The sequence below is a fragment of the Rhinopithecus bieti genome, unplaced genomic scaffold, assembly GCF_001698545.2.
Source record: "Rhinopithecus bieti isolate Rb0 unplaced genomic scaffold, ASM169854v2 scaffold_12653, whole genome shotgun sequence".
In the NCBI taxonomy this organism is placed as follows: domain Eukaryota; kingdom Metazoa; phylum Chordata; class Mammalia; order Primates; family Cercopithecidae; genus Rhinopithecus; species Rhinopithecus bieti.
Genome location: NW_016807437.1, coordinates 1,104,559 through 1,117,898, shown reverse-complemented (window position 1 = coordinate 1,117,898; position 13,340 = coordinate 1,104,559).

Sequence of the window (13,340 nt, the reverse complement as noted above, 5' to 3'; positions counted from 1 at the left end):
CACAGAGATACAGAAAGCTGAGTACATTTTTTTGCAGAGCTTTGATTGTAGCTGAAAATTTATATGAAAAAGATGGCTAGAGATAATAAACATCTTTGCCCTCAAAATGTTGCCTCTGAACTTTAGGAACTAGCAAGAAGAAATACAGAACATTCTCTACAATTAGATGAAAGCCCATGAAGAAAGTAATCTAACTGCACAGTGAGTCTGGGACATAAATAATGTGAGGTACAGCAGAGTAGACCCTGCATAATGAATCAAAATAGACATATTTCCCTTGGTCACATCTGGCAGAGGATTTTACCAGTTCCTCGGGATGGAGGAATCAAAATAGATACAAGAATATAGGATTTTAGGTTTGTCACATATTATTGTTATCTTACTCATGCTAACTGTATAGTTAGCTGTAAAGCTCATACAATTTTCATTTCATAATATAAATTTGCTAACCATTTATTAATTCTTTTATTTTCTTACTAAAATCAAAGTTAAAGAATTCCTCCAGGTATTTAAAAAGATTTCTGGACAGAGATGAAACTTCACTCAATTTTGCAGTCAAGATTCTGGTATCTAGACAAAAAGGATAGATTAGCAGCAGATGTTCTTATCCTAGCTCTGTGTTTTACAAACAGCAAATGTAACAAACAAAAAGGCATATTTTCTCTTCCAGTGATCCATAGATTTGCTCTAATCATTGTACAAGATTACATTTAAAGATGTAATCTTGTAATCTCATGGTCAGGAAGTAGGGTTGCTTTTAGTACAAAGCTACCAGAGCTGGACAGAATGACTTCCACCCCAGCCTTATAAACATGGCCCTGTTTCACTTGAGCTCATGAGTCCCACAGTGCCTGGACCCTCAATGATCTGCTCATCCCCACAGTACCTGCCTTTGGTTCTGAAGCCTCAGAACTTTTTTAAAAACACCTCTTGTCAATGTAAGTTTTTCAAACTCTACCCAATAAAGTTTGCTCTATTACTGTAAAATAACAATGGTAAGAAAAAGGAACAATTGTCACACTGATGGCCTCAGTGTGATTTCTTGTTTTACCAAACTCTATTGGAACTTTGTTAAAATACTGCTCTTCTCTGGTCCTCAATTTACTGACTTGTAAAACAAGGGTTTAGAGTCCAAAAGATGATCTTCAAGTTGTATATTTCCAAGGGAACATGAGTGAATGATACCCTTGTCTGTGAAAAATTCATCCATTTAACAACAGAGACATGTACCACTACCACCTATTAGAATGTCTAGAATCTGAAAACTCTGTTAATACTAACTGCTATCAAGTATTCAGAGCAGCAGAAATTCTCGTTCATTGCTGGTGGGAATGAAAAAATGATATAGCCACTTTTAAAGACAGTTCAGCAGTTTCTTATGCAACTAATACAGTCTTAAAAGCAATCATGCTCCGAAGTATTTGCCCAACTGATTTGAAAACATATGTCCACACAAAAACCTGCATGTGAATGTTTATAGCAAGTCAATTAATATTAACAGTTGCCAAAAACTGGAAGTAATCAAGATGTCCTTCAATAAATGAATGAATAAACAAGCCTTGCTATATCCATGCAATGGAATACTATTCAGTGATAAAAGGAATGAATTATCAAGCCACAAAAACATGCACGACTCCTAAGTGTATACTGCTAAGTAAAAGCAGCAAGTCTAAAAACGCTATGCAATGTATAATCCCAAGTATATAACATTCTGGAAAAGGCAAAACTACGGAGATGGTAAATAGTTCAGTGGATGCTGTATGTTCCAGAAGATAGGGTGAGTAGGGCTGAACAGGTGAAGTGTGTGGGATTTTTGGGGGGATGAAACTATCTTGTATTATACTGTAATGATGTGTACATGACACCATGCATTCCTCAAAGCTTATAGAATATTACAGCTCAAAGTGTCTCTGCAAATTATGCAAATGTTTTAAAAATCATTTAGGAAGTCAGAGGATCTCAAAATTGAATATAGATATAACAAAGGTCTCTAATATTTTAAATGCATGAAAAAACCTCACTAAATGGGGTTGGGGATTAGGTGTCGACTTAAATAACTTTGGAAATGAGTATAGTCTGTAAGTCCAAAGACAAAAGGGACTCTGTGTACTCTAGTTGACAAAGTTTTCTCCCTCAAGATTGTGGGTCAATAATTCTGAAACCAATATATATGGATATTGGAATTCAGCAATTAAGTAAATGGATGCTGTATGGTAGGTGCCAAGTTTCTTACTGTTGGAGTAAGATAGTACAGATAAACAATGGGAGGAGCCTACAATGATCCACGTGTGATAGGTTAGAGTTTGAAATATCAGTATAAACTCATGTTTAGATTAATATAGATACAGATGGTTACATATAGAAATGTTTATAGATATGTGCACATATGCCATTAAGTACACACACATCTCTCTTCTTGCTTTGTCATCTGAGATGGCCTAGAAGCCATTACACCCCAGCTGCAACAAGCACAGCTAATTCCCAGATCTTGGTTTCTAATACCATTCTCCAATAAAAGGAACTAGGGCCCCTTGGCAAAATGGCTGGTTCTAGAACTTGAGCAGAAAATATGCAAGATGAGCCTGGAACACCTTGCAATTACAGAAAGTAAAAAAAAAAAAGTGCTCAAAACAAAACAAAACCCCACACTGATGGGGTTATGTCAAAACAATACAAGAGGCAACCAAAATATCTCCCAATGGCCAAAGTTGGAATAATATGAGCAACAAAATAAATAAAGTAGCATTAGTTTCTAAATTAAAGTATAAAATAAATATTTATGACTACACATTCATATAAATGACTGAATAAATAAATGAAACAGAAGAAACAAATGTTCTATGCAGAAGAATTCCAAATAATTTGTAGATATTCCACCCTAAAGGAGGGGGAGCACAATACACAACTACTTAAGTGTGGGCTGCACCTAGTGACTTTCTTTCAAGAATACTTGAAAGAAAGTCACTAGGTGCTTCTTGAAAGAAAGTCACTAGGTGCAGCCCACACTTAAGTAGTTTTTGTAAGGACAAAAACAAATAACTTTGTAAAGTTTTTTCGTAAAGGACAAAAACAAATAACTTCCCAGAGGAGAACCCTGACAAATACTACCAAGCCAGATCAAAGTTAACATCAACAGTGATAAATCATATTGATACCGTGTACCCTTGATATGATGTAATGAGAATGGCATTTTCCTCTGTGGTCATCCTTTCCAAAACACATTACCCAGTCTAACCACAGGGAAAAAAACCCAGACAAATCTAAATTGTGGGGTATTCAGCACAATAACTGACTTACTCGTTTTTGTTGCTGCAACAGAATGCCTGAGACTGGGTAATTTATAATAAACAGAAAATTATTGGCTCACAGTTCTGGAGGCTAGGAAGTCCCAGATCGAGGGGCTGGCATCTGGCCAGGACCTTCTTGCTGCATCTTCCCCTGGTGGAATAGTGAAGGTCAAGAGAGGGCAAGAGGGGGCCAAGCTCACCCTTTTATAATGGCACCAATCCTACCCATGATGGGGGAGCCCTCATGGTCTAATCACCTCTTAAAGGTCCCACCTTTAATACTGCTACAATGGCAATTAAATTTCAACATGAGTTTTGGAAGGGACATTTAAATGGCAGCAATATCTAACTAGTGCTCCTCAAAACTCTGAGGGTCCTCAAAATAAGGAAAATCTGAGAAACTGTCATAGCTAAGAGAAGACATGACTACTAAATATAATGTGATATGATAGATTGGATCCTGGAACAACAACAAAAAAAGAACATAAGGTAAAACAAAAAAACAAACAAACTGACAGGGTACGGTGGCTCACCGTACCTCAGGCCTGTAATCCCAGCACTTTGGGAGGCCGAGGCGAGGAGATCACGAGGTCAGGAGATCGAGACCATCTTGGCTAATACAGTGAAACCCCGTCTCTACTGAAAAAAATACAAAAACAATTTAGCCGGGCGTGGTGGTGGGCGTCTGTACTCCCAGCTACTTGGGAGGCTGAGGCAGGAGAATGGCGTGAACCTGGGAGGTGGAGCTTGCAGTGAGCAGAGATCATGCCACTGAACTCCAGCCTGAGCAACAAAGCGAGACTCTGTCTCAAAAGAAAAACAAAAACAAAACTTAAGGACTGAATACAGTATGCAGTCTAGTTAGTAATAATGTATCACTATTGGTTCATTAATTGTGAAAAATGTGACATACGAATGTAAGATACTTATAATAGGGGAAACTGAGTGTGGGGTATATGGAAAGATGGAACTATTTTCACAATAATTCTGTAGATCTAAAACTGTTCTAAAATAAAAGTGTATTTTAAAAGTCATTCTTTCTACATTGAACAAATGCTGTTATGCTTTTGCGTTGTGCTGAGCTGCACTTCATATAAAGCAATGAGTAAAACAATCCTGGCCCATGCCTTCAGGGAGCTTATAGTCTAATTTGAAGCAGTGACATTCAGCAACTACATAAAATAGAAGGAATGAACCCACATTGAGGAGTTCATAAAGATTAATGGCTGTAAAGGCTGAAGTGGTGTCCTGAGACTGATCCCAAATCCTTTACACTAGGCCTTAGAGCCACAGACTGCCTTTGAACCCAGCCAGCAAACAAGTTCTGTTGATGACAAAAGGGATTCTGTGGAAGGTGGTGCTGGGTAGGACTGAATCAACGCATTAGAATCAGAAGACTCAAGATCAAATTCCATGTTCTGTCTCATATTTGTCATACCAATTCTTTGAGCTACAATTTCTTCACCAGTAAAATTTAGCTAACAATAACCACCCTTCAGAATTGGTATGAAGATTACATGTGATTGTATAAACTGCCAAGCACATGTAATGTCCACTTTCAGTGGCTTAGCTGGAATCTCACACAAATCTGTTTATTTATTCCAGAACATGTTCTATTCCAACAAGCTATGTTCTCTTTTCTCAGAGAGATCACGAACTGTAAGTTTGTTGAGTATGGTTTCCCCTCTCCCTATAAATATGCCTCTCTCTTCTTAAGAGCTCTTGTCTCTCCACACCTCACTTCCTTATCAGTAAAAGCCTTGTGTACAATGATGCTATAACTCAACAGATCTTCCCAAGACAGAAAAAATTGTGTTTCTAGTTGCTTTGCTTTCACACAAGGAAACTCAATTTATCTTGTGGAGGGTGAAAGGAAGTTTCATCCAATTTATTTCTGGAAGCAGGGAATATGCTGTGGAGAAAGAGAAAAAACTAGAGAGAACATTTAAATTTAAAATCTACAAGATGCTATCTCAATTTGTACACCAGTAATTCAGAATTTTTGACAATTCAGAGAGAATTCCCTATGGTTCTATTGAATAAAAATAAAAGCTAGCAACTCCAATGCAATATATTTGGTGGTATATTCTAATTATATTAATTAACTTGATAGAAACAAGCCCTTGTTAAATTATATTTAATATATAAAAGCATGCTTGTTAAGTTTTTTTATGTATTGGCTAATTTAGACACAGTCTTTCTGGATACATGATGCTATACTGTATTAGTATTACCAAGCCTGCTGTAACTGAACCCAAGCAGACAAATGAATAACTGTGTAAAATAATGCTGAAGACAATGTCATTAGAATAGGAATGAAAGGAGAAAGCAATGCTTAGAATTCCAAATAAGAGGCTGTCCTTGGCTGAACCATCATCAGCAAGTCATAAAAATATATTTAAGTCCAAAATCCAAATTCTGTTTAGTGTTTGCTTAGTCAGGAAGCTAACATTGCCTGTCTAATCTTAATTTTAGTCTAATTCAGGTGATGATATCTAGCACCTACTGAAGAAATGGATGTTTTAACAACTTCACCAGCCCTTGGCAAAGGAAGAATTAAATATTACCTCTATCTCCCCTTTCTTCCATCTTGAAATCTGGCTGAGTTAATGACTATCTAGGTTCGACACTGATAAATTTGGATATTTATCAATAATATGAGTCTACAAATCAGCTTTCTATAATGGTAGTATATTCAGAAAATAAACACCTGTATCAAACACTAAAAAGACTACAGAGAAGACTCTGATGGAAATCCACATTTTATCACATTTATAAATTTATAAATATATATTTTATTCTACCATATTGTTTATTCATTCAATTACATCATCATTTTTTCTCTATCAAGTTTAGCTTAAATACTATTTGAAATTCTTTCTTAGAGTACTTCCAAAATTACTAAGAATTTAAATCAAAAATGTTGCAAACCTATCTCCTATAGAAAACTGAGACAAAACTCACAATGTTCTTTTGTTTACTATTTTTACTATTAATATACTACATTTTATAGACTTCATATTTTTCAATGCCTTTTCATAACACGACATCATTGATCTGTTTTATAGGTGATAAAATAATTTCAGAGACACTAAGGATCTGAATTGAACCCATAAAGCAAAACGTGATGACCCCAGGACCAAACTGCAGGTCTGGCTGTGAAGTCCATGCTATCTGCAACATAATAGCACAGCTGCAAATGAGTGATTTATCTAAATAACTTTTTAAATTTACATATTTATAAAATATAAAACAAATCATGAGATTGAGAATTAAATGTTAAAATATCAGAGGGAATAAAATTACCAGTCTGTTCACTTAATCAATGTGGAGAACAAATCACATCAGAGAAATGAGCTGAGCTCTCAACATTGATTAATCTGAAAGAGCTTCATTGTGTAGAATAGAACTAGTAATGAAGTGTTTGGGGACAATCTTGGGTACTCTGAAGAAATGAAATGATTCAGAACATGAAAAAGTGACTATATTCAGAGACAAATAGCCCACCCCTTCCGACTACACTTGTATCAGTTGAGATTTCTTTTCCTTGGAAGTTAACAGACACTATCTTAAGCCTGCTTAAGTAAAACATGGAAATGTATTACAAGGATCATATGTCTGGGACTCAGGATACTAAAGACTATTTTTAAGCATTCTTTGCAGGAATCTAAGAAAAAGGGAAGATGCTGGAGGAAAGAAGAGACAGCTCAAAGGAGGACTCAGTGGGTAGAAACAGGTAACAGATCTGTTTCTGAATGCACAAAGATGCTCTCTAAGGATTCCCACTTAAGTGTGGAGTCTCGGGCAAGGATGGGGATTGGTAAATCACTGCAGCTTTATAAATGAGAGGAAAGGAGCCAGCCAGTCCTGGGCATTATGCTAATGCGACTCCATTTCTACCAACAGACTAGTGAGGCCTGAGGACATGGGTTACACAGATACCAGGGGTATGATACAAAAGAGAGGGGGAATTCTCCACACACCAGTGGAAAGAACACAACATGAGATTTCTGCAGAAAGCTGCCCGCATCAGTGGTTTTGGCACGCTAAGATTGCTTCAATACTGGGGGAAGCAGGGGGCAGGAGGCAGGAGGGAGCCAAGGCAAGAGCCCTGGGCAGCAGCATTTGTTTCTTTGGCACTGGAATATTTGGCAGTAGACCCTACCCTAGGCAGCAAAGCTGGGTCTGCAAAGAAGTAAAATGATAGTGTTTGGGGGAGGGGATGTTCTGGTGAAATATGCTGAGAATAACTCAGAAGTAATCTGTAAAGATTTTAAAGGAGTCTGGTGTGAACGAGGCAAAGCCAAAGGAATACCATATTTGGACTGCCATTCTGATGCTGTTGGCTTGGGAAACATGCCATATATATCAGTAGATAAATGTTAATATCTTTCTATCTCTCTATCTATGGAGTTCTCTGAGTATTGCCTCTTTACCATACTATGCCATGGTACTCAATAGTAAGGAAGTTGTTTTGTGCATTTGTCTGCCCTTTCCTGAATGCCTTCTGACACAATGTAGGAATTCAGATCAAATCTATCTGTGACAGTCCTGATGCCTCACAAACATGTGATCCCTTCCATGTCATTTCTACTTTCACTAAAGGATTCTACCCTGACACTAGTCAAGATGTCAGGAAGTTATACATATGGAAGATAGCAACAAAGATCTTTTGAAGCCCAGAACACATTGATTGACATTCATTTTAAAAGACATGTCTCATGTTATGTAATGCTTACATTCCTAAAAAGTTGATATGTTGCAGTGAAATGTATATGAAGGCAGATGGTATTTAAACACTGATTTAAAAAAAAAAAAAAAAACTCTGTAGCGGATTCATTTGAAATGAAATAATCACTTCTCATTAATTTTCTTTGTAGATTTGTATTGCCTCCATAGTAGGTCTGCAGAAAAGGGTAGAACATAGCAGAGTGAAAAGAACATGGGTTTCCAGCCTTATAGACTAAGAATAGATCTACAATTAACTAGCTGTGTGAGCTTAAATATGTTTCTTAGACTTTTGAGCTCAGTTTTCTCATCTGTAAAGTAGGGCTATTACTGATCTCACAATTTACTGTGAGGAACCATGTAAAGAACTTGTACATAGTAGATAGACATAGCTAGATACGGATATAGATGGTATGTTTTATATTTTTTCTCTATGTATATGTTTCTTTCTATGTAGATATAGAGAGGGATACTGGGACAAAACCTCTTTTTTTTTGTTTTGTTTTTTTTTGGGACGGAGTCTCGCTCTGTCGCCCAGGCTGGAGTGCAGTGGCCGGATCTCAGCTCACTGCAAGCTCCGCCTCCCGGGTTTATGCCATTCTCCTGCCTCAGCCTCCCGAGTAGCTGGGACTACAGGCGCCCGCCACCACGTCCGGCTAGTTTTTTGTATTTTTTAGTAGAGACAGTGTTTCACTGTGTTAGCCAGGATGGTCTCGATCTCCTGACCTCGTGATCCGCCCGTCTCGGCCTCCCAAAGTGCTGGGATTACAGGCTTGAGCCACCGCGCCCGGCCACTGGGACAAAACTCTTAATGCTCTTTTGTTAGCTATTTTTATTATTATTACTTTACATTTTATAGACTATATTTTAAGGCCTTTTTATAAAATTATGTCACTGTCTGCTTTATAGGTGATGAAATAATTTCAGAGATACTAAAGTCTGAATTAAAATTATGCCACAAAAAGTGATAGACCCAAGATCAAACTGCAGGTGTCTTGGCTATAAAGTCCCTGCTATCTGCAGTATAGGAGACATATATGTATATATGTGTGCATGTGTATACACATGCCCCTACATCTATATCTAGCCATATATATATATATATAAAAAACCATATTTCTTTGTTTCTGAAGAGAATGACATTTCCAGAATTTTTAAAGTATGTATACAGAAATAAAAGTTAAAAAAAAACTATGCAACACAGTCAAGTCAATCATCAAAAATTCTAATATTCTTGATAAGAACTATTAAATTTATACTTTTAACCATTTTAAAATTTTACTGAAATTAGCATCTTAGCCTACTATTTTATTACTGCTTAAGGTTGACAGCTTTACCACAGTTCTAAATGAATAAATGAATGAGATGCAAATTCTTTATATTCAGTCCTTTCATCTCTATGAAAACCCTATACGGTCTGGCTCTGTACCCTCACCCAAATCTCATCTTGAATAGTAATTCGAATTGTAATCTCCAGGTGTTGAGGGAGGGTTCTGGTGGGAGGTGATTGGATCATGTGGGCGGTTTCCCTCATGCTGTTCTTGAGATCGTGAGTAAATTCTCACGAGATCTGGTTGTTTGATAAGTATGAGGCTCTTCCCATTTCATGCTTTCTTTCCCTCTTGCCTGCTGCCATGTAAGACATGACTTGCTTCCCCTTCACCTCCCACCATGATTGTAAGTTTGCTAAGGCCCTCCCAGCCAGATGGAGATGTGAGTCAATTAAACCTCTTTCCTTTATAAATTAGCCAGTCTTAGGGAAGTTCTTTATAGCAGTGTGAAAACAGACTAATACACCAATCAACTGACCAGTTAGTAACCACCAAGGGTACAGAACTGTACTGAGCATATCAGATAAGATTTTATTGAGAGCTTTTCCCCCCACCAGAATTATATAACTAACTTCCTTAAAAATCACATTTTTTATCCTCATATTAATGTTTTACATTTTGAAAAAAGTTTGCTCAAAATAGCAATGAATTCCCAGAGTCAATTGCTGTGGCCTTTCCCCTTTTATAAAATATGTAGTTACATAGATGATATGACCATTAGTTTCTGCTTAAGGTTTAATTTTGATACATTTGCAGTTGAAAAATAGACCCCAAATCTACGCAAAACCAATGCATGTCAATTGCTAAGATTTTCCCAAGAGAAAATTAGAAAAAATTTTGTATGGCAAAATCACTGATTTGCATTCTGTGACCTTAGCTAATTTCTATATTAATGTGGAATAACTATAGGGAGTCATGTCTGGAACACATCTATCATTAAGTTTGCTAAAAGATTGCTGTTTGAGGGCTTAAAGAGGCCAAAACATGAGTTGGAATGACACATTGCTCAATGTTGGGAACTCTTTGTGTCAAACAAATCTGTCAGCGTGTTATCACCACATAGGACATCAGTTCTTATTTTTAGATTCTCATTAAACCCAGTAAAGTAGGAGTCTGTATAAGCTGAAATTCCATTGATATGCTTGTTCTGCATGTAGATTGAAATTATATTGCTCCTTATTATTGGTAATGTTTTCCTTAAAAGCAGAATCTTAAAAAGATTTGAACAACTTGATTTAAAAGCTCTTTACTTACACTGCAATTTAGGTGGTCCAATCCTGTTCTTCCAAATGTAGTTTCATGGGAAAAAAAAAACAAATTTTACCAAAATGTTGATGTAGCACCAGCCAACGTGCCACCACTGATCTCAAGTGCTTCAAACCAAATGACAGAATTTGAGATTTAGAAATGATCTTGTAGCCTATCATATTGTCCAACCTACATATTTTAATGTGAACAATTTAAAGCCAAAAGCTATCGCTCTCCTAGATTTCATAGCACCAAATATCGACATGCCCAGTTTTGTGAGCTATCTCAACTCACAGCGAAATAAACAGTAAAAGCTTTGAGTTTTTTTCCCAATAACAGGTACCCTTGTACTCTGTTGAACACATCCCCCCGCCAATACCATTCTTCAGTCTTTACTGTTTTCCAGGTGTGGAAGCAGGATCTCTTAAGGTGTCGTTCTGGCTCCATAACTTTGTAGTCACTTTCAGTTGTTAAAATAGTCACATTTTGTATCTTTAAAACTGAGTGCTGTTCATTTAGCTGCAATCTCAACTTTGATCCAAAGCCTCTTTATTTTCATCCCAGCACATGCTAAACTCATGACTCTCAAAACTTAAGAAGAGAGTGAAGAGAGGAAACAGGGTTGGGTCTTCTCTCCTCTTTACCCCTCTCCATCCTGCTCCCTATCCTCCTCTAAACTTGAGGCAGAAAGGAAGGAAAGGCAAAAGAGCCTACATCTTCTCTCCTGTACCTGCCCATGCTGAGGTTTCCATCTTTTCCTATTGGTGTCCTCTCCTTTCCTGTTTAACATGGGCAGGCCTGCAATCCCTTCAGTGTTGCTAATATCCAAATATCTTTGGAACTCTTCTTGTTTTCTATTTACACTCAATTCCTTGTTGATCTCACCCAATCTGGTGGCCTTTGATAACATCTGTATAATAAAAGCTCCCAATACCCAACTGCCTAATCACCATCTTTACTTGCATGCCCGGTAGGCTTCTCAAACTTACTATGTCCACAAACCTTCTGCACGTGCCATCTTCCCCTCTCAACTAATGGTAATTCCATCTTTCTTGTTGCTCAGACCAAAATTTAAAGTCACTTTTTATTCCTCTCTTACCCCCATGTTCAATCTTTCTACAAATCTCATCAATTCTATTCAGACTTGTATCCTCTTCTTGCCATCTCTACTGCTACCACCCTCATGTCAAACATCACTAGCTCTAGCCCAGATTATTCCAATGGTCTTCCAATGGATCTGCCCACAGTCTTTCTCAATGCAGCAAGTGGAGTTTTCTTATTAAAACACATGTCAGACCAATGTATGCCTTATGATAGCCCACATGCCATACATGAGGTACTTCATTCCCTATTATATCTTTGGCTGCATCATATGCTACATCCCTCCTTGCTCACTCCACACCGAGTACAACCAAGTGCCCTGATTTCCTCAACAAACACTACAGTCACATGTTTGTTTGTTTGTTTTTAATTCAGCTATAATTCACATAAAATGGGCAAATCTTAAGTGCTAAGTTTGTAGTTTTGACAGTTCTATAGGCCTGTGTAACCACCATCCTTATCAAGATAGAGAACAATATTCTGTCACCTCAGGTTCTTTTCCAGTCAATTCCAATTCATCCTTATACACAATTACAATTTTAATTTCTGTTACCACAGATTTTCTCTGCCTGTTTTCAGACTTAATATAAATGAAATCAAATAGTGTATATTATTTTATGTCTAGCTTTTATTTACTTAACATAATCTGTTTGAGATTTGTTCATGTCATAGAATGCATTCGTTGTTTTTTTTCTTTCAATTAATGACTAGTATTCCACGGTATGAATATATTACAGTTCATTTATCCATTCTTCTCTTGATGGATATTAGGGATATTTTCCATTTGGGGCTAATATGAACAAAGATGCTATGAACATAGTGTAGAAGTCTTCGTGTAGACATACGTTTTTATTTCTCTTGGATAAATACCAAGGATTGAGATTATTGGGCATGGGCTCAATGCATGTTTAACTTCATAAAGAAACTCTGCCTTCTGCTCTTTGCATTTGCTGTGCCCCTTACTTGGAATGTTCTTCCTCTGGGTGTCTCATGGATAACTCCTTGGCTTCCTTGTCTTTGCCAAAAGTCACCTTCTCAATGAGCTCTACCCTATGCAATCTAACTCCATCCTCCGCCTCAACCCTAGCACTCTCACTATTTCCAGATTTTTCCATAGCACTCTTCACCCTTTAGCATGCCATGTAATAATGAATTACTGGTTATTGATTTTTTTCTCCCACCAGAATGAAGGAAAAAGCTTTTTTTAAAAAAAATCTGTGTTGTTCATTAATGTGGCAACAATGCCTAGAACAGTGCCTGACACTTAAGTAGAAAGTCATAAGTAATTGTTAAATGTAGGGAAACAAGGAAAAAAGGAAGAAGGAAGGAAGGAGGGAGGGGCAAGGAAGCAATGAACATCTGGGGTGTCTCTCAGAATGCCAGGTCATAGTGGCTCTATGGGAATTCTCAGGTCTCTAAAACTCCAGAGTTAGTATCCAATCATTCCTAGTGAATTTTAATGCTCGCTCTTGTCCCAAGTGTGCTATCTGTGGCCTTTCCAACCTGTGCCTCTTCAGCACATGCAAGGTGTTCTCTTGTGTAAAAAGCCTCTGGGCCGGGCGCGGTGGCTCACGCCTGTAATCCCAGCACTTTGGGAGGCCGAGACGAGTGGATCACGAGGTCAGGAGATCGAGACCATCCTGGC